Here is a 22,431-nt window from a genome sequence, read left to right as displayed (position 1 = left end):
GAAGAAGAGCAGAGAACGAGGGCATGGGATCACACAGAGATGGACAGAGGGGTGCAGGAAAGAGTCTGGCTTAAGCAGGTGGGATTCTAAAGGTCCCCTTCTGCCTCGGAGGATGCCAGTGGAAAGTTTTAGGGTAGCATGTGTAGCACGTTGTGACCACTAAAATGTTTTCATGATGATGCTGCTTTCAAGTCCACAGAAAATATGCATGGAGTGAGACTAGATAGGCAGAGAGAGAAAGGTGCAGCTGTTGTTGCTTAGATATAAACCATAATCAGGTGTTTCTCCCAGGACTATGTGCCATTTGGGAGGTGTTATTATATGAAGTGTTACTGATATGAAATGCTTTGTTGCACCAGGCCAAATGTGGGGGGAAATCACATTTTTGTTGACATCTCTGCGGTCAAAGATTTCAGGCATGTGGCAGTTCCAGCAAGAAATATCGACCCCTGATGTTTTATCTCATTTTGGCTGATTTGTAGTCAATAACGAAGGGAAACTCAGTGGGTCAGTTGTTGCTAAGCACAAGAGTGTGCCCTGAAGCGAGTTCTAAACCATCTGTCACACACACCAAAGATTCTTTTGCCACTTTTATGCAAACTCCAGTTGCACAGCTAGAGGGACAGATACTGTAGGATTTTTCCTAAGTCACTGTATTTTGTGTGTGTGTACCTATATATCGGGAATACATTTATACCCTGAAGTACACAAAATTTGACACAACCTCTTTTTGGGGACATCCTTATTTGTAAAACATAAATTAAGTTTATGTTTAGTCGAAGTAAATGAAATATCCCCAGTTAGATAACTACGTAAACGTGTGTGAGTGTGTGTGTTTTTGAACTTGTAATCCAAAGTGACTTACAATACAACATAATATATGTCGGCAGATCAAACAAACTGCAGGTTTCATCAAAAAGGATTTAATTTTGGGCCCGTTGACAAGACAGTCACTTAACTTTTCGAGCTACTGCTGCGCTGCCACAAAGTTTTACATTCCTTTGTCTTGTAGCCTTCATCCTTTTGTTTTGCAAATATAAATATTTGATATTCTCTGATATCAAGCGTATAGCGTCACTTCTGACAGGTCATGTTAGTCAAACTCACATAAGCTGATCACGTCTACCTATAGGAATACAACGTCTATCACCACATGTGTATATATATAAGCTCCTTCAGTACTATCAGGAGCTATCGTGTTTATCCAGAGCTCATTTACCCTTCCCCATCCCCAGCTCCTCCTCTCATCTAGTCAGGATGTGGTATTCTAATTCCCCTCGGATCAAACTAAATTCCTGAATTATTTTGTACATTTGTACATATCTGCAATCCATCATGTTGGTTCTATTCTGTTTACCCTTAGGGGGGTATTGCTGCTCTTATCAATCCAAACTCTACACTAATTGTCAATCAATCATCTTTGACGATAGTGGTCCTGACAGAAATTGGCATTCTACATTGTTGCTGGAAATTCTGCTGATGTCACGAAGATACACTCTTAGAAGAAAAGGTTCAATCGGAGCTACGTATTTGGAACCCTTAAAAGGTTATATATACAAGTATAGTTGAGTATACATTTCTTATCTTAGCAAAAACTCTCTTAATTTTTAGTTTTTTTCCCAAAAATAAGACAATTACTTTTGCTTGTCTAGTAAATACTTCTTGTTTTAAGAATATTTAGATGTTTGGACTAGAAACAAGACAAAAACACTAAGTAAGAAAAGCATTTTTTGCAGTGAACCTTTTAGGGGTTCCAACTACGTATCGCCGATAGAACCTTCTAAGGTTCTATTTAGAACCTTTTCTTCTAAGAGTAATCTAGTTAGCTATATGATGTTTTTGTTGAAATTGCATGAATGACTCGTGATAGTTTTGAAGGCTTCATTTGAAAACTACAAATCACTAATGTTTTGCATTGTCAGATATAATTTTCATGCAAAAGTGTGTTTATGAATTTATTAAGTGTTGCAAATTTTGTTTTTGTAAAGAAAATTTTACATTGATAGCAAATATAAAAGTACATTGCTAAAATAATTATAGAAAATATAGAAATGTATGCTTATGCTATTTGTGGCAGTCTAAATTGAATGGCCAGCAAAAAAATAAAAATCCTTAATGTTGTGCTCTGCACTATTCACCAAAACATATGTTTAGACACAAACAGATGAGAGCTGCAGTTATAGAAATGGAAAGCATTAACTATCTACTTGATCCTAAGTGCAGCTGCAATTAGGCTGTTGAATTGTAGGAGAGTAGCATTTTTTTAGAGCCTATACACAGTATTTTCCTGAAAATATTGAGAATTATTTGTTTTCCCCCCATATTAATTATGCTAACAATGGCTTGGAGGCCACTGTAACACACAGCCTTCCCTTTACTGATCTGAATGGTAAAAAAGTATGACTTGGAAATTATGGAAAACACATAATGAAAAATCTCTGAAGCCATGATGCACATCCGAAAAAAGAATCTGGTATTAGAGTATATCAAAGCCCTCTAAATTGAAAACAGAGGCATGCGTTTAGCAAGTTTACTCTCATCCACAGTGTATTTAAATGGTGAGATATGTATTATAAATCCATACGGTAAGTGTTTACTTGGCGTTTCGTGTCTCTGCTCTGTTGTTAAATACTACATTAGTATTAACATCATTATCTTCAGGTGGGTGGGTGTATAATTATTTGTGGTCATGTTGCTATAGATACGACTCCACTTTGTGTATCATATGGATTGTCTTTTGAATCACACCTTTTATCAACTTGAGGAAGACGCATCTAGTCTTTTTAAAACTGTCGTTATCCACTTGCTCTAGACTTTGAGATGTAAGATATTTAGATGTGTTTGATACAAACATTATCATAATGTACTTGCTGAAGAACCATGAGAAAAATAAACAAATAATGATTTGCTCTGATTAGCCCTGTAGCTTCATCAGGTAGGAGTGAAAATGCAGTTAAAGGTGCCTGTGTTAATGTTCAGGTACTTTCATAGAATATGTATCAGGTCTAGGAGGGACTCCCAATAGTCACCTTGAGGAGTTTTACAGTTTTACATCCCAACTTGGAGGAAGTTTGCTTTCATGCTCGGCAGGCCGGACATTAGGCTCTAAGTGGAAGTGCAAACAGAAAGGAGCATGTGCATGCCAACACAAATTCTCAAACAGGCTAATTGTTCTCTAACGTGGTTTTGAAACAAAGGAGGCTGATGAGAATGTGTGGATATAAACCTTGGCAACAGTAGCTTGGAAACAGAGTCATTTATTTATCTTTGGTTCTTTAAATGGGCTTATCTCAGTGGGAGGTGTTAAGGGGGATAGGTGCTATAGTAGGTTAAAGTATAGAAATTGTCAATCAATATTTTGCACCTTTGTGTGTTACATGCTGTTTGAGTCCTAAAGAAATCCCTGTGGACTAAAGGTTTAATAATGCTAAACGTAAATTGGACGTGTGGACGATTCGGAGTGCACTTATTACATCCCTGTTCATTAACAGTCTGAAGTTATTCTACCCCGGAGTCACCAGATATGTGTCCCATTGTGTTTGACTACAAAGGCTGGTTTACGACTTTCTTGTTCCTAAGCATTCAGAAAATCCATCTTGTGCCCAGTTGGTGTTAAGGCAGTCTTAAACAGCATTACACCGGGCAACTGAAATAGAAGCGGATCAGAGTTTGGAATGAGCCGGTACAACCTCGGGGGGCTGATTTTGTGTTACCACCACAGGGCTTTAAGCCTGGCGGATGTGCCTTACTTTGGTTGTTATAGCAACTGTCATGCATATATCGCCCGGCACGTTTACAGTCACCTTCTCACTATAGTTACAGATATGTCACTAAACATCAGATGCTTTTTCAATTAAAATCGAACACTCCTAAATTCTAGTGATTTCATCTCTTCCGGTCACCTCAAAAAACTCCAATCTGTGCTTTTATGGGGCAAAGCCACAACCCTAATTAGCTTTAAAGCTACACTGTGTGATATTTCCCCCCATCTAGCGGTGTAAAGGTATAGATAGTGAATATTGGTTTCTGTTCCTCTCAATTCTGATTTCGTTTTAACTCCTACGGTGGCCGATATAGTCCAAGATTAACATGGCAATCCCCCTCTTCACATTCAAAACGGTGCCATCGAGTGTTAAAACATGAAAGGCGAAGCTTGAATTTACAGGTATGTCCCTCTTTGGCTAATGTACTTTCAAGATGGAGGGTCAACATGGCGACCTGCATTCGAACCCCTCACCCGTATGTATTTTCAATGGCATATTATAAACTTACGAGAATACTTTATTACTTGAAAGAAGTAAATATACATTAATGAGCACATTAATTTTTGAATGTTTTTAGCTAAGAATAAACTAAAAAAGTTACAAAGCGTAGCTTTAAAGGAATGTTTCGGGCTTAATACAAGTTAAGCTCAATCGACAGCATTTGTGTTGATTAGAGCATAATGTTGATTACCACAAAAAATATTTAGACACATCTCTTACAATGGAAGTTTTTTGCTGGATTTAAAAGCAGAAATCTGAAGCTTATAATTTTATAAAAACACTTAATTCTTCTGTTAAAATGTGTGCACAAGTATTGGTTATACTTGTGAAGGTATTTGACCATTTATGAACTAGCAACTAGCCTAATTAAATTCCACTATAAGTGTCTCTCTAGCTGCGTTTACTTTGACCCTAGTTATCCGATTGTAATCAGTCTAGTAGCGCAGTCTTATAAATAATGGTTTTGCGTAATGAAAATGTGTGCTTTAAAATTCAGTAATGTTCGACAATCACTAAATGATCATTAAACTTTTGCTATGAAATCACTGCTTGTAAGTTTTTTTTTAGAAATTCTTCATTTTCTATCAAATAAAACAAACTGAAAAGAACAGGGGCAATATTCTGGAAACACTAATATTTTCCCCATACTCTGTTTTCTTTTCCCATACTTTTCCAGACTTGGTAATTACTCAAATTAAATCCCATACTTTTCCAAACTGTATAAAAACTAGGGCTCGACGTTTTTCAAGTTTTTCATTAACCGTTAACCGAGGCCCTTAGCGGTTAATACTCGGTTAACCATAGTGTGCGTCAGGGTTATTTTTAGCTTATTAATTTGACGACCACCATCTCCGTAGTGAACGCGCCTATAGAGAGAAATGCACATCATGGATTACATAATCAGAGAGTAGCCTATTTCTTTTTGTTTTAAACTGTTAAAAGACATTTCAAGCTTTCTTAAGATATATTTCATGTCTGCGAGGCGCTGAGTTTCGTTAAATTAGGATGAGATGTGCTCCAGTTCACGAGCAATGCGAGTGGCCGCGAAGGCGCCTGCATGATTAGGGCATGTAGTAAAATATGCAGCTCAGAATGATTCCCACAGCGTTTGACTCGCGCGGCTGCTGAGCCTCTCCCGGCAGAGTTCAAGCATCTGTGGACTCCTCCCTTCAGCTCTGGCCATCTTGCTTTCAGTCCGCGATTAGCTTTTTTGTTTTCTTCATTACAGTTAAAGTAACGTCTGCTTTTCTCTAGTCATTCACAAGTTTCTCACTTCAAACTTTCTTTCTTCTGATCCGTTATGCACAGCGCGCGCGGCTCCCGCTCTGCTTCTGCCCTAATGCGACTTTTAGTCCAGTGCGACTTGTTATTTTCCTCTTCATGACGCATATTTTGACTGATGCGACTCATACTCCGGAGCAACTTATAGCCTGAAAAATGCGGTAAGCACTGCATTGCAATACTTGCATTTTGCCCCGTCACTCTCATTTTTAAAGTGCTCCCCCGCTTTCTTTGCCCGCTTCATTGCCCGCTTAGAAAGCTGGTCATGACTTCTTCTTGTGGATATTACAAATGTCTGGGAGCGCTCTGGCGGTCTCTAGGGGTGCAAAAATATATTACAACTAAATTCAAAGCACATCATTGACGCCACTTAACCGAGCAAAATGTTTCACTCGGTTACGCAATTTTTAACGGTTAATCGTTTAATCGGTTAACCATGGACACCCCTAATAAAAACCTAAGTTGTAGTACTGAAAGATGGCAGCACCCTTGCTACAAAAGCTATAACAAAAGAATCCTATTTCTTTCAAATGGCTACATGTATAATATTTGATATCATTTTTAATGTGGAGTGGAAATTAAAGGTGCACTATGCAACTTTCCGTCCACTGGAGGGCACCTCTTCTAAACAAAGATGTAGTTTGATGACGCCAAGTGTGAGCGCAGTATCTTGGGACATGTGGTCTTCACCTCAAAACTGGTGGAAAATAGGACTCGGGCAGAAATCATGTTGATGGATGTGATTATTAACGTTACTGTAGTGTAAAGCAGAGCAGGACCGAGTGTTGTGGAGCTGAGCACGGCCGCTGGAGTGATTGTTATACAACCACACGGCTCGCGAGTACTGGGACTTTTATTATGACGAGACACAGACGCCGGGCGCGAGCACTTCCGCTTTTTCCGGTCATGATTATAAGGTAAAGCAGCTATGTATGTCATATTAGATACATTTAAGTGTAACATAAAATTATGTTATGGCGTTACTCTTTGTGTTCGCTCGGCGCTGCTGTGACATGTTCACACTGCTAAGAGAAAAGCGCTTCTGCAGAATAAAACCGAGGGTAACGCAGATATGACACAATTGACAGGCGACTCGCTCAAATGCAATGCTGACACGTTCCGGTCCTTAGTTAAAATAGCGATTTTCTTACAATTTACAAATAGTTGTAAACATTTGGTTTACAATCATAAGTACTCAGGTGAACAAAATATGTAACACTGGCCTAGTGTTACGGGCTGTGCTCGTAGATAAGCTCACGGAGACAAAGGAGAACGATAAACATTAGTGATGTTACGTCTGACTAGGGATGCGCGGTATACCGGTACTGGAAAAATACCGGTATATATTTTATTTAAAACGGTACGATATCATGATTTGGCACATTTCGGTATATGCTGCTTTTCCGAAGTTCACCGCTAGATGGCAGCGCGCTACCCAAACTGACCCGAAACAACCGGCAAATATGACAACAACATAGACGGGCAAAATGGATAAAGCAGTCGAATCTCACTCGAGATGCCCAAAACGAATTAATAAAGAGAGGAGTAGAAGTGACATTTGTAATGACTTTGCTTATAAAACTGATGAAGAACCATCAAACCTAGCCAAGAAGCATCTGTCACTATCCTGACTTTAAGACTTCTTAAGAGATCGACAGGTCAGTGAATCATACAAACCATCTCATTTAGACATTTATTTTCTTTTTACACTGATCAACGCACACACACAGCCTAACATAAGATCGAATATCACAATCTCCAGCGTTCGTTTCAACCAATGACATTTAGATCTCATTATATTTGCACGCGTACTATTGCACTATTTACATTCGCGTTAGACACAACCGCCTGCGTTTATGTGAATACTCACTAAAGACGGACATTTGTACATAATTCTGTGTATTTGACTGTTTAAGGAAACTTAATGTGTAATGTGCGAGCCTGACTAAGTGACAGGCGTGTGTGTGTGTGTGTGTGTGTCGTATGAGCTCATATCTCCTGTAACTTATTACGAAATGCTATAAAATCTCTTGCGTGTTCAAATGATTTCCGTTCTCCATCCCGAGACGAGCGTGAAATGTTGAATCGGATTATGCAGATTGCTTTAGTGTAGTGCGATGTCTTTTGAAACCAGAAGCAATTTGCTAATTTTGAGAGATTTTTGCTGAAATTATTTCTCACAAGAAAGTTTTCAAATGACTGATTTGATGTGATAAGCTTTGCTGATTAATTTACTAATAAACATTTGTGGTAATTTCCCACTTTATAAACTCAAAACTTGCATAATTGTTCTCATTCGCGTGCAATATACCCGCGCTAAAATCAGACCTTGTGGTATCGATTTAATATCGGTACTTCGGTATTAGATTGTGGTACCGTACCGAAGCCAAAATTGTGGTATCGAGCCATCCCTACGTCTGACACCGATGCTCCGAAGCTTGCTTCAAACTCGAACGGTCCTTGAAATGAACCACTGCTTCGGAGCTTGTATCATTACGTCACTAGTCACGTGAAAATGCCTTCTGAAGCAAACAAACTGCTTCACTCCTGTAGTGAACCACCTGACTGCTTTCACAGCCCAATCAGTGTTGACAGGTTTGAAACCTGCCGGCTGTATTTCTTATGTGCTTTCACACATGATACTGCCATGCTAAAAATATATATGAATAAATAAAAAAAAAAAAAAAAAAAAAACTCTTTTACTGAAATTCTATTGCATTTAATGGTTTCCATGGGAATTTTATTGGTTGTAATGGGAATTATTGTGGTCTCTGCGGGTCTCTTCTGATATGTGTTGGGTTCTATTGGTGGGGGCATCACATCCTAATGGAATATGTCCCACACACAAAGAAAAAAAAAATCTGTAGTGGTTTAAATTGTAAAAGCCAACGGTTCCTATTGGTATTTTAATAGAAACCAATAGAATTTCTGTGATGGTTTCCAGCTTTTTAAAGCTGGTCTGATCTTCTGTCCTTGTCTAAAGAAATAATTATACACGCACACATCATTAATGTTTTATTATCAAGGTGAACACATGAAATTCCTCAGTATCTGTAAAATGTACCTACATAAATGCGTTTCACAGCACTAACACTCTTTCAGCTTCGATCGCCTAACCCCGGTAAACCCGTAATAAACGGGGCGTGAACATAAGCCTACTTGCATTTTATGGTTGTCAGCTTTGTTGCATTACATTTACTTCACCAGGAGATGGTGCTGCAATTTCTATCTGAATGAAGCTTCGAGTAACGAACCATTTTCGACACAATTGTATCAGAAAGCAATAATGCTTTGAAACGCTTCATTTGGCCATCACTAATAAACATGGATTTTAATAGCAAACATGCAACACAGCTATACATGAACGAGTACTGACAAACCCTAAGGGCAAACTGAGGGAATAAATACACAAGATAACGAGGGGCAGGTGAAAGACAAGGCACAGGTGATTGACATGACTAATTAACTAAACAGGGGAGAAACACAGGCTAAACTAACAGAGACAAGACATGCATACATGTAACAGCTAGTGGTTTTTGGATATTTTACTGCAAAAATACTACATAGTGCACCTTTAACTAAATAATGTTAACTTTACTGACTTTAACTTTACTGACTTTACTGTTAGCTTCATTTCCACTTTAATAACACAGACTGCAGAAGGTATATTAGGCTGCTATTTAGGGCTGCACGATTAATCAAAATCGAACCGCAATCGCAATTTGGCTTGTGTGCGATTATGAAAGCGCAAAGGCTGAGATTTTAATAAAATAAATATATGCCCAGCGTGTCAGTGAAGAGTGGCTCTGTGATTAGGAGGAAATGCTGCTGAAAGCACTTCGAGTTTGAGTTGCTTATAACATGCGTTTGAAAGAGCAGCACGCGTCAAACATCTTCACAAACTAGTAATGAGAAGCGTTGTAACACGATACGTTTAATAACACGTATTTAACTCACTTCATGTCATCAGTCGAGTGTTTGTGAGCTGATGTGGTTTCTGTTCACAGAATGAGGCAGACAATGCATTATCACTGCATACTTTATTATAATGAAAATACCCAAGAAGGCTTGAAGAACTCAAATATACCATGTCTTGATGCAGTCGTTTTTATTGTCTTCATGTTTAATCATAGTGTTTCTTATATCTCCCTTTTATGGAGCCTACTGTGCTAGCTTCACATTACAGATTTCCTGAAAAAAGTTTATTTCTCTGAGGCGATTGTGGCTTTTTGCTCGAGTGCATATTAGTGATATTAATATATACAGTACAGGCCAAAAGTTGGGACACATTACTATTTGTAATGTTTTTGAAAGAAGTTTTTTTCTGCTCATCAAGCCTGCATTTATTTGATCAAAAATAAAGATTTTTTTTTTTTTAATATTGTGATATATTATTACCATTTAAAATATTTGGTTTTCAATTTATTATACTTTAAATTATCATTTATTTCTGTGATGCAAAGCTTTTTCAGGATTGTTACTCCAGTCTTCAGTGTCACGTGACATCCATTCTATCACATGATCCTTCAGAAATCATTCTAATATTCTGATTTATTATGAGTGTTGGAAACAGTTCTGCTCCCTAATATATTTGATGAATAAAAGGTTCAAAAGAACTGCATTTATTCAAAATAAAAACATATTTTCAAATAATATAAATCTCCTTTACTATCAATTTTTATCAATTTAACACATCCTTGCTGAATAAAATTATTTATTTATTTCAAAAAAAGAAAGAAAAAAATGACTGACCCCAAATTACTGACCAGTAGTGTAGATTGTTTTTTGTTTGTGTATGTTATTTTTAAAACATTTGTTATTATTATTTATTTTTATTTTTTACTTTTTATTCATCAAAGTATTATAATAAAGGAGTATCAAAGGTTATGAAAAAGTATTAAGCAGCAGAACTGTTTTCAACTTTGAAAATGAATCATCATATTAGAATGATTTCTGAAGGGTCATGTGACACTGAAGACTGGAGGAATGATACTGAAAATTCAGCTTTGCATCACAGAAATAAATGATAATTTAAAGTATAATAAATTGAAAACCAATTATTTTAAATTGTAATAATATATCATAATATTACAGGTTAAATAAATGCAGGTTTGATGAGCAGAAGAAACTTCTTTCAAAAACATTACAAATAGTAATGTGTCCAAACTTTTGGCCTGTACTGTACACACAAAAATTTATATACACACTCTTTTAATTTGTAAAAATACAAAAAAATCGCAAATCTCAATTTTACCAGAATAATCGACATTTTTCCAAATCGTGCAGCCCTACTGCTATCACTTTAAGACAAACAGTATGCACAGATCTAAATAACTGATACACATGTGTAATTGCTTATCATAATATACAGACCCAATCTAAGCTGATTGCATTAAATTAAGATATAAATTACTGTATTTATGTAAAAAAGTCAATAAAAGTCAATCAATCAATCAATCAATCAATCAATCAATCAATCAATCAATCAATCAATCAATTTATATTGCACTGCCATTTATTCAACGATTCTGCTCTTCCTATAGATTTATAAGATGATTGGGAATTTATAAGATTGCTCTGGTCCAGACCTGCCAGTTTGTAGTCATTTATCCCTCTAGGGATCCACATGTCATTTTTTAGGATTTTTCTTTCCACTGCCAAATCTAGTGACCAGCGTTGTTCCATTAACCTCTTTGTCTGTTTTAGTCCTTTGTTGTGTCTTTGACACTATTGAATTGCTTCTAGGGGCTATTATATACAACATTTCTCTTTTATCACTTTCTCGTTCTAAAAAAGCTGTTTTGATCTCAAAAGGCATCACCATTTTATAACGAAGCCTTTAATGACGGCACCTTTGATTGGCAGCTGAATACCTGTGTGAGATGCTGTGATTTGAGGACATCTGATTGGGCACTCCTTGATTAATTGCCGTCAGACTGAGACTCAAACATGTAGAGTTACTGAAACTCTAAAGGCAGAGTCTTGGATTGCAACCTTACAGTTTATTGTGTTCCTCTTTAGCCCATGTCTCTGAGGTGAAAGGTGCTATTTGAGACTTGAATTGGCTACTAAAGGCTGAAAATCTCTTTGTTTAGCTTGACGGAGTGCTACTGTGAGTTGTATCTGAGCTAACTCAGAAATTAAGTGGTTACAGTTACAAGGAAAGGATGTTGCTCATTTTACAGGAACATTAAGATGACAACACAAATTACTTTATGAGACTATAAAGAGCCTTTTTATTCTAAGAGTAAAGTCTTAGGCGTATCGCCCGGCAGCCTTTAAAGGGATAGTTCAGCCGAAAATTCAAATGTGATGTTTATCTGCTTACCTCCAGGGTATCCAAGATATAGGTGGCTTTGTTTCTTCAGTAGAACACAAATGAAGATTTTTAACTTTAGCCGTCTGTTAGTCATATAATGCATGTGAATGATAACACATGAGAGTATAAAAAACATGCACACACAAATCTATATTTAACCCTGTGGCTCAGGACGAGACATTGATGTCTTAAGACACGCAATGATTGGTTTGTGCAAGAAACTGAACAGTATTTTTTTTTTTTTACCTCTAATACATCACTATATCCAACAGCGTTCAGCGTGCGATAACTTCTGATAAGTGAGGTCAATGTACATGATATGGCGTAGTTTACTTCAGAAGTGATCTTTTGCACATATCTCTATTCCAGATTGTGTGGTATTTATAATATTAATAATATTATTATTTGCATGCGTTTTTAAGGCTTGCGAGTTCTCTTCTGACAACCGAAGCTAAGTTCTCTTTCACGTCTTATTGCACTTACACTTCTTTTAAATACAAGCAAGGTTGACATTGATTGATATATATATATATATATATATATATATATATATATATATATATATATATATATATATATATATATATATATATATATATATATATATATATATTACTTGCACAACACTTTGAGAAAGTTCTCTCATATTATGCGCCACATCAATGACATTCAAAACTCCGAAATATGTTGTTTGCTCAGATCTACAAAAGCCAAAATGTTTGAGGTAAATATTTTATGTAAATGTTACAGCCCCATAAAACAGCATTCCATAAACTAAAAATGAATTGATTTGATTATTGCTTTGCCTTATTCTATAAACAGTATTGCTCATCTAATTCATGTAGTCCTATGTTGATGAATTACCAAATTTATTGGATCTTCAACTCTGCAGGCTTTGACAGTCAAGCCTGAGATTTTCTTGCCTCGATCTCCCTCTGTCTGAAATGTTGTCAGACTAATAAGAGCTGCAGCAGGATATGAAGACCACTAATTGGCCACTCTGAATGATACAAGACTTTCTGTCCTGTTGGAGCAGATGAGCTGATTAAGAAATGTAAAAAAAAAGGCTGGTACAATTGTTATTTAAATGTGGTGACATTCCATTTACCTTCATTATGAAAATTGCAGTGCTTCACAAATGACTTCCAGCAAATATGCAAATATATATCTCTGACAATTATTTTCCTTAGTTACAGAACTCTGCAGAGGGCCAATCACTAAAACATATGCATAGGCACGCATTTATCTAAAAAGGGACATTCCATAGACTTTTACTGTTTTTATATACAGTTAGTCATATATAATATAATATAACCTAGCCCTAACAATAAACTCTTTTTATTACATTTTTAATATAAATGTAAAAAAAACACCTTTATTAAAATTATTTTTTATTTTTACAAATTAGGACATCCTCAAATGGAGGTTTTGTAAGATTTAGATAACTTCTGGGTACAAATGTGTCCTCAAAAAAGTACATAGATACATACACAAAAGTGTAATTTTAATATATAAAAAACAACAACTGTATGTTAAAATTATGGCCAATAACAAAAAGACGATAATTATTTACTATGTTAATACAAATAACCAATAAAGTTCTAGACTGTCTAAATAATAAATAAAAAAATAAAAAATGCCACAAGTGCATAATTTGTGTATCATTAAATATTAATGTGCAGTTATGCAGCTCATTATAATGTTAAGTATTAAAATGCTTTATTTATAACAATAACATACACTCACCTAAAGGATTATTAGGAACTCCTGTTCAATTTCTCATTAATGCAATTATCTAATCAACCAATCACATGGCAGTTGCTTCAATGCATTTAGGGGTGTGGTCCTGGTCAAGACAATCTCCTGAACTCCAAACTGAATGTCAGAATGGGAAAGAAAGGTGATTTAAGCAATTTTGAGTGTGGCATGGTTGTTGGTGCCAGACTGCCGGTCTGAGTATTTCACAATCTGCTCAGTTACGGGGAATTTCACGCACAACCATTTCTAGAGTTTACAAAGAATGGTGTGAAAAGGGAAAAACAGCCAGTATGTGGCAGTCCTGTGTTCGAAAATACTTTGTTGATGCTAGAGGTCAGAGGAGAATGGGCCGACTGATTCAAGCTGATAGAAGAGCAACTTTGACTGAAATAACCACTCGTTACAACTGAGGTATGCAGCAAAGCATTTGTGAAGCCACAACACGGACAACCTTGAGGCGGATATGCTACAACAGCAGAAGACCCCACCGGGTACCACTCATCTCCACTACAAATAGGAAAAAGGCTACAATTTGCACGGCTCACCAAAATTGGACAGTTGAAGACTGGAAAAATGTTGCCTGGTCTGATGAGTCTCGATTTCTGTTGAGACATTCAGATGGTAGAGTCAGAATTTGGCGTAAACAGAATGAGAACATGGATCTATCATGCCTTGTTACCACTGTGCAGACTGGTGGTGGTGGTGTAGTGGTGTAGTGGTGTGGGGGATGTTTTCTTTGCACACTTTAGACCCCTTAGTGCCAATTGGGCATTGTTTAAATGCCACGGCCTACCTGAGTATTGTTCCTGACCATGTCCATCACTTTATGACCACCATGGCATGTACCCATCCTCTGATGGCTACTTCCAGCAGGATAATGCACCATGTCACAAAGCTTGAATCATTTCAAATTGGTTTCTTGAACATGACAATGAGTTCACTGTAGTAAAATGGCCCCCACAGTCACCAGATCTCCACCCAATAGAGCATCTTTGGGATATGACGGAACGGGAGCTTCATGCCCTGAATGTGCATCCCACAAATCTCCATCAACTGCAAGATGCTATCCTATCAATATGGGCCAACATTTCTAAAGAATGCTTTCAGCACCTTGCTGAATCAATGCCACATAGAATTAAGGCAGTTCTGAAGGTGAGAGGCGGTCAAACACAGTATTAGTATGGTGTTCCTAATAATCCTTTAGGTGAGTGTATTGACAGCAGGCAAATAATACCTGTACAAAATAAATGTACAAAGTAATGTTTTCAAATGAAGAACATAAATAAATGACAGGTGAGTCTATCAACTTTTATCATAAATATGAGCATAAATATAAGCATTTGTTTTAAACTACAGTTTTAAAAGGTTTGTGTTGTTTAATAGACTAAAGAGTGAAGAGAAAGTAACGCGCTGGTATATTCTCTGTAATATCTTAGATGTTAATTCATATAAATGTTATATAGCAGACGTTAATGTAATTGAAGGAGTTTAAAACTACAGTTTTAAAAGGTTTGTGTTGTTTAATAGACTAAAGAGTGAAGAGAAAGTAACGCGCTGGTATATTCTCTGTAATATCTTAGATGTTAATTCATATAAATGTTATATAGCAGACGTTAATATAATTGAAGGAGTTTTAAATGAATGGATCTTGTTAAAAGTTACATACGGTGGCCATGCTGGAGCATCAAGTTAAACAGCTAAACACAACTTGAGATGAGCATAAACAGAGAGAGAAATAAATTCAGCGCTTTTATTTCCAACATGCTCTCATTCATGCTGTTATATTTAAACCATGTAAAGCCTTTTTTGGGATATGACAGATTACCGATATATTGATTGATATATTGGAGTTCCATGAGCTTATTGTTGCTTTGTTTGTAACGGTCAAGACACACGCAAACACTATATGAATGTAGCTGTCATTTCTGCTGTTAAATTATAGACTACATTCGTGTTAATGCTGCAGCAAATTCAAACGCAATCTCTGGATCTTCCAGCAATGCCTAGAGGGTAACTGTGTCAAGAGACGCATGCAAACACTGTCGAGGCTTCTTTCAACTGTGATAAGTAATGTGCTCTCTCACAGAATCTGACACTATTGCTATTTAAATCATACCACTTGGTTCGTTGGGTTGGATTGCGTTCACACCTCAAGCAAACCGCACCCGAGTTTGTTTGAATCGGACTGAGGCCACCTCGTTCACTCGGAGCAATTGTTTTGGGGCAGACCTGAGCGTGGTTGCGTGTTCACATATTCCTAAATGAACCCAAGGGAGAAAATGCACCAGGTTCCGAATCAAACACTCCAAATGTAGAAACAGAGGAAATGAGCAATTGAATATCCAATATCTGACAGTAAAAAAATAAAAATTAAAAATAAATAAATTATATATATATATATCAAGTACACAGTGAACAGAGCTATAAATTACCTTTTAACAACAATAATAATGTATCTTGGCACAGCTTACACAATGGATCTATTTTCATAGTATGGCACCCCTGATCCCTGAGCTGAGTGCAACTACACTAACAGAGAACGAGCGGAGGAAATGCCACACTCGCTTGACATAAATTTTACATTAGTTCCCTGTGCCAAGTGTGTTACCAAGGCAACCTGGCAATTAATGGCTAATAGGAATAGCACAATAAAAGCAGTGCTGTGCTGTATAAATATAAAGGTGTTTATTACAGTTCTCTTATTCCCTTTGACCACTTTAAAGGGGCCATCCACACTGAAATGAATAGATGCATCAACCCTAGCCATTCTGAGATGGGGAATACTAATGTGGAGGGCTGGTTGAGGCAGGAGTCGCATGCTTTGCATGTCTTTTTTATTTCACTGAGGATGATGCTATGGAATAGCTCTGGTGTATTTGCACAAGCTGGGGTAAATACTGCCAAGATAAATTAATCTGCCACAAGGTCACTGATTAGTTGGTTTGTTGGCTGTTAATGATAGATATACCATCATCTGTTTAGAGAAAATATGTTGTTCTAGTGTGTGATGGGATAAAAGGGTTGTTTTTAACGGTAGAACCAGACTTAATAATTGTATGCATTATAATATCATATTACAATACAGACACACACATACAGGTACAAATAAATGATCATATATAGGTGAGTAAAAATTAACTCAGTAACTGGAACTGTTCTTTTAGTGCTTTCACACTAGCACTAACTTTTGGATGCGCACCCGTGTTCAATTGATATTAAACTTAAAATTGATAATAATATATTAGAGTTAATTACATTAAATTCTTAAGAGTAATTATAGATCATAAAATGGCATGGACATATATACAAAATGTTTATAAGAAAATATTAAAAACAATTGCAATTTTATATAAATTGCAATATATTTTTAACAAAAGTGCATTATAAATTGTACAGTACTCTCATCACCCCCATATTTAACATATGGAATAGAAATCTGGGGGAATACAAATTCTAGAATACAAATCTAGAACTACTCCAGTTTTTCTACTACAAAATAGGCCATCAGAATAATTACACATTCTCCATATAATACCGCAATGAATTCTTTGTTTACCCAGTTGAAAAAAATAAAAATTCTATGACATGGTAGATTTGTATACTACTTTACTTGTGTATAAGGCAAGGCAACACTCCCTCCCTCAGTCCTTGCAATATGTTCAACTTGAGAGACAGTAATTATGATCTTAGAGGGACACATGTTTAATATACCATATTGTAGAACCAGTTTAAGAAGAAACTGCCCATCAAATAAAGGATTTCAGCTTTGGAATAGCTTCCCTGATGAATGAAAAAATGCTAATTCATTAACACAGTTTAAAATACTTTATAAAGGATTGGTAATGCAGGGCTCGACATTAACACTTGCCTGCTTGTCCGGGACAAGTGGATTTTCTGAAGGGACAAGTGAAAGAGAATTTTACTTGCCCAATGGACAAAAACAAAAAATAACTAGCAAGTCATCAAAATGCAAAAATTATTCTGCATTCATTTAGTTTAAGTAGTGATCGATAGTGGATAATAGTTTAATATATAATGAACTGACGTTAAAAAGGATGCGCACTATTGACGCTCACGCAGCCTCTCTTGGAGAAATCGAAACAAATGTGCACTGCTCACACAGAGAAACTTTAAGTTTTTATATTTATAACAAATGATACATTTAAACATTACACAGCCAAGAGTGCTATTTTCCAGAATACCATCACAACTGAAAAAATGACACTGATTTCATACGTCAGTTCCATAAACAATTAATTAGCAAAGTCACTTACATTTTAGATGCAATATCGACTCGTTTTGTTCTATTTCAACAGCAAAAATAGTTCCAAACAAAGATTCAAGCAACAGAACCATAACGTGTCTCACAGGCACAGCAACAGTGTTACTGAATGATTTGGCGTTTTAAATGAATCAGGTGAATCAAAGATTCAATAACCTATTCGTAAACGACTGTCTCAACAATTTCGACTCAATGACTCACTCGTTAAGAAGGTCATCTGTTGCCACCTACTGGAGGCTTAGTTTCATGTTTAAACATACTTTTTAACATTTCTTATGTGTTTATTCAAAAATACAAATCTCATAACATTATTTAAAGTATTTTTTTTAAAAGCAAATGTTTTACTCAGACAAGTGAATGACTGATTCACTTGTCCGAAGGACAACCACATTGACATGCTTAATGTCGAGCCCTGAGTAATGAAAAAATATACTAAATAGTGATGATAACAATAGTAGTAGTAGTGATGGTGGTAATGATGACAATGATGGTAGTGGTAATGGTAATAATGATAATGGTGATAATATTTAATAATAATAATAATAATAATGCATGTTCTTCCAAATGCACATTGAGAATATCTAATATTTGACATATTAAATTAATGTCAATTAGTGCTGCTTGTGTGAAGTTAAGGGTAGGCATAATAAGCTTTAGCTTCAGCCTACACCTTTTGGTCAATAAGAGAGAGTATAAACATTTAAATTTTTATGGTTATGTATGTTTGCATGCATATACCCAATTGTATGTATGTACCTGTGTGACTCATGTTCTCCTGTGTAAAATGATTGCAATTTTAGAATTTTGAAAATTGACGTCAGAGTTCGGTACGTTTGGATGAAGTAAACGCTGTCTTCCGAACCCGGGTACCGATTCTGCTTAAAAAGGGTGTAAGTACGCAAGTAGACAGCTGTAAATCTCATTTCTGCTCGCCTCGCCCTGTGTTTTTTTTAGAGCATTTGCAGTACATTCGCAGCAGATAAGACACAATTGTCATTTCATACTGAAGCTTTGAAAACAGAGCCAGTGGTTCAAAAACAAAAATATAAAAGTAAGGTGAGCAACACATTTCTCGCTCTCCGTTGTTACCAGGCAACGGGTTAAACAGCTGCTACTTTGATGATGCAAATGCACTGCGAGTTCGGACCCAAATAATATAATCTGAACACAGTCTAGCAGGAGCTGGGGGAGGGGGAGCAATCAAACTCGGGTTCAGAACAGGCAATCAAACCAAGTGTGAAAGCACCCTAAATACAACAAAGTTCTTATGAGCGGTTATAGGAGAGATTCAGAATGAAATAACCTCACATAGATTAAAACTATTTAGGTGGGCTAAAATTAAATATGGCCAAGTTTGAATGTGTAATCACATGCATATTGTCATATTTGGGATTGTAACCATGTATGTATTTTTTTTTTTAAAGCAACAGGCTCCCTAGGTCCCTGTGGTGACTGGGATTTGAGATTTAAAAAAAAGCTTTTATCAGAAATACACACAAGTAGGAGTGTGAGCTCATTAATTCACTGAGATGAGGTGCTGGGTTCTGTTAGGCTTTTTCAGCTGTCAGAGATTCTCCCTCTCTGGAGGCCAGTTGGCTTTGCCAGAGGGAGGACCTTTCCAATTCACGCCTGTTATTTCATCTGATGCTGAGGGACTGTGATTTGAGACCCAGGCACCTAGGTTATTCTGCAGTGACACAGTGGGTCATGAAAAAAAGAAAAAAAAAGAAAAAACAAGACAGAAATAAGCTTTAACAGGACTTACAGGTTTACACGTTGCATACAGATGTCCAATTATTTCAATGATTCAATCAAGTTAAGCTCAATAGATATGTTTATATGTCATTACAGTTATGTTTACATTGACACCTTGTTTGAATCCGAACGTAGTGTTTACATGAGCAATAAATAATGTTATCAGGTTTACATGTTAGCCAATCTGAATAGATTTAGACATACGCACACTGAACAAATATACAGTTTCCCACTGTTTGAACATACTAACCATGAACTCTTTTCATTGTTTTAAAGAAAAGACTTAAATAATTAGGATCTATTTCGGGTCCTAATTTAGGAAATGACGGGCACATGTAGCTCAGTGCTGTGCTGCAACGGTCATATTATGAACACAGACACTCAGAGGTCTTCATGGCAACCCGTCAAAATAAAAGTTTGGTGTAACGTGAAGAAATTGACAGAATATATTAGGCTACTGTTGTTCAGTAGATTTAGCTATGTCTCTATGTAATAATAATACACCTCTACTAATAATAATAATGCCTAGACGGTTGCTTTTTTTCACTTAATCTTTAAACAATGTTTAATTTTAAACAACAGACTTTAAATCTTGTGTTATTCACAGTTATTAAGATCAAGGGAGATGACAGGATTATAGATAACATTTGGAATCATCCAACGAATGGAGTCCTGATTGGTAAACATGGTATCACAGTAAGAAATATTTATTCTGCGGTTTGCATCAGCTTTTTTCTCTGTGTGTTGTGGAATGACAAACGAGTATTTAGTATTGGCAACATATTGTATAGCCAATTATAACTATGGAAATCTTGAGGCAGTGGGACTTTGAATGTAAATCGGGAAACAAAGCCGTATTGTTCTCCGTTTCAGCATCAGTTTGTAAGTAATGTCCTTTGCTGACTCTTTTGTCCTTTGCTTTGACACTGTAAAACTATTTTTTCACATCCAGTAGCAATGCCATAATTGCCTCCTTTTTGTTTTCTGATGCCCTGTGGCTTTCCAGTGTCCATCTTTCACTGTCTCTTTCTTTATCTTTCAGTATCTGTCCTCCCATGTCCACCTTTAATAGTCTCTCTACTGATGTATCTGCTTAACTTGGCTAAGACAATCAACCATGTGTCATCACAGGTTGTAGTACTGCGCCTTTGCTACAATAGCTATAACAAAACACATTGTTTCTTTTAAATGGTTACATTTATCACATTTGTTATTTAATTTTTGATTTGAGTGGAAATCAGTTAGTTAAATAATGTTGACTTAACTGACTGATTGATTTATTTTATTTAATGTTAATCAAACAGCAAAATACTCGCTGCTCTTGCCTGAATAACTTGCTTCATTAAGAATCAGTGTATATTTAATTTATACAGTGAAGTATATATATGTACTGTTTTATTTTTACATTTGTTTATTCAATTTATTACTTAAGTGAGCATGACCTCTAGCCTGACATGGTCATACTCAATTCTAGTCAGAATTTGAGTCTGAAACTGCTCCATTGGGCTGTGATTATGGGGGCGTGTTTCAACTGAACCAGGAAAGACCTCAATTGGATAGACCTACAACCAATCAGAGCAACGAAGCGATGCATTATGTTAGTTGTCAAATGTCTGAGTTTGGCTGGCATCCAGGCTACATAAACTTACTAGTTAAAAGGATTATAAATCAGCCAAATCATGTTTCTATTTAAAGCTAATGTTTTTTTTTTTGTGCAGGTTTCTTTGAGGGGTTTATATGTAGAGTAAGGTCAGGTTAGGTGACAGAAAATGTGCATTGTTATGAGGGAAATATACACAAAGCATTTGTTCCAGGTACAGCATTATGAAGATGTAATGATTTGTTTTCCTCCATTACCCACTTTACAAGGAGACTCGAGTGATATTAGATCTAATAAACACATCCAAACACAGTGTGCACTTTTTTAGGCCAAACATCGAGGCTGCACTTTTTAATTTCAAGCTTGAGTCCCTTTTACAAACCACTTTATATGATGAAGCATGTGAACACAATCAGGGTGTTAATGGTTTGTGACTGATTTTTTCCTGATGTGTAGAGGTTGGTTTTTGATGGCAGCTCAGTGGGCCCTATGGGTTTGATGGCTCCAGATGGGGCAGTGAGCAGGGAGAGATCAGCCAGTGGAGGTCTTCCTGAGAGAGGGAGGAGACTCAGCAGGAGACTCGTTCCATCCCCTGACTCCTCCATAGCCCCACAGAGCTGCTATTATCCTCTTGCCTCCAGGACGAGGCTCAGCATCACAGGCTTAGAAGAGCACCAGTAACAGCGCTGTACTGTAAAGAGACATTCGCACACATCTCTAATATTCATACCAGGTGCGCGTTTATGTACTCTATAACAAAATAAACATGCTAACACAAAACATGCTCTTGTTACATCTGCGTGCACATACACAGCAATTGCTTTTATTCACAGTAGAAAGGAGCATGTTTTGGATTTACATGAAGAGCACCTACCATACTGTTAGAATTATTTTTACATTGAGTGAAATGCGATTTTAATGAATGCATACTTTTCAGAACCATTTCACAGTGGGCAATACAATGTCATTTGCTGACTGGCAGGTGGGAATTGGTTTCATATTCACACTCGTCAGTTCACAAATCAGATCTGGCACAGGCGCTGTGGAAGAAAATAGCTTGAGCCTGCAATGCTTCTCAGCTTAACTCGTCTATTATTTTTTTAATACTTCAAATTAAACTAGCTACGCCAATTCTGTAGTTCCTCAGGTGCAATTTGAAAATCTCGTAAAT

General features: G+C 36.5%; 1 protein-coding gene across 10 annotated transcripts in view; it reads left to right on the top strand.

The window, feature by feature from the left end:
• Window positions 1–22,431, top strand: part of trpm3 (transient receptor potential cation channel, subfamily M, member 3) — a 198,815-nt gene that overhangs the window by 25,016 nt on the left and 151,368 nt on the right. The gene's annotated exons all lie outside the window — the stretch shown is intronic.

Source organism: Pseudorasbora parva, chromosome 3 (genome assembly GCF_024679245.1).
Source record: "Pseudorasbora parva isolate DD20220531a chromosome 3, ASM2467924v1, whole genome shotgun sequence".
Lineage (NCBI taxonomy): Eukaryota > Metazoa > Chordata > Actinopteri > Cypriniformes > Gobionidae > Pseudorasbora > Pseudorasbora parva.
Note: the sequence above shows the minus strand (reverse complement) of the source record. Positions and strands in the feature narration are given on the sequence as shown.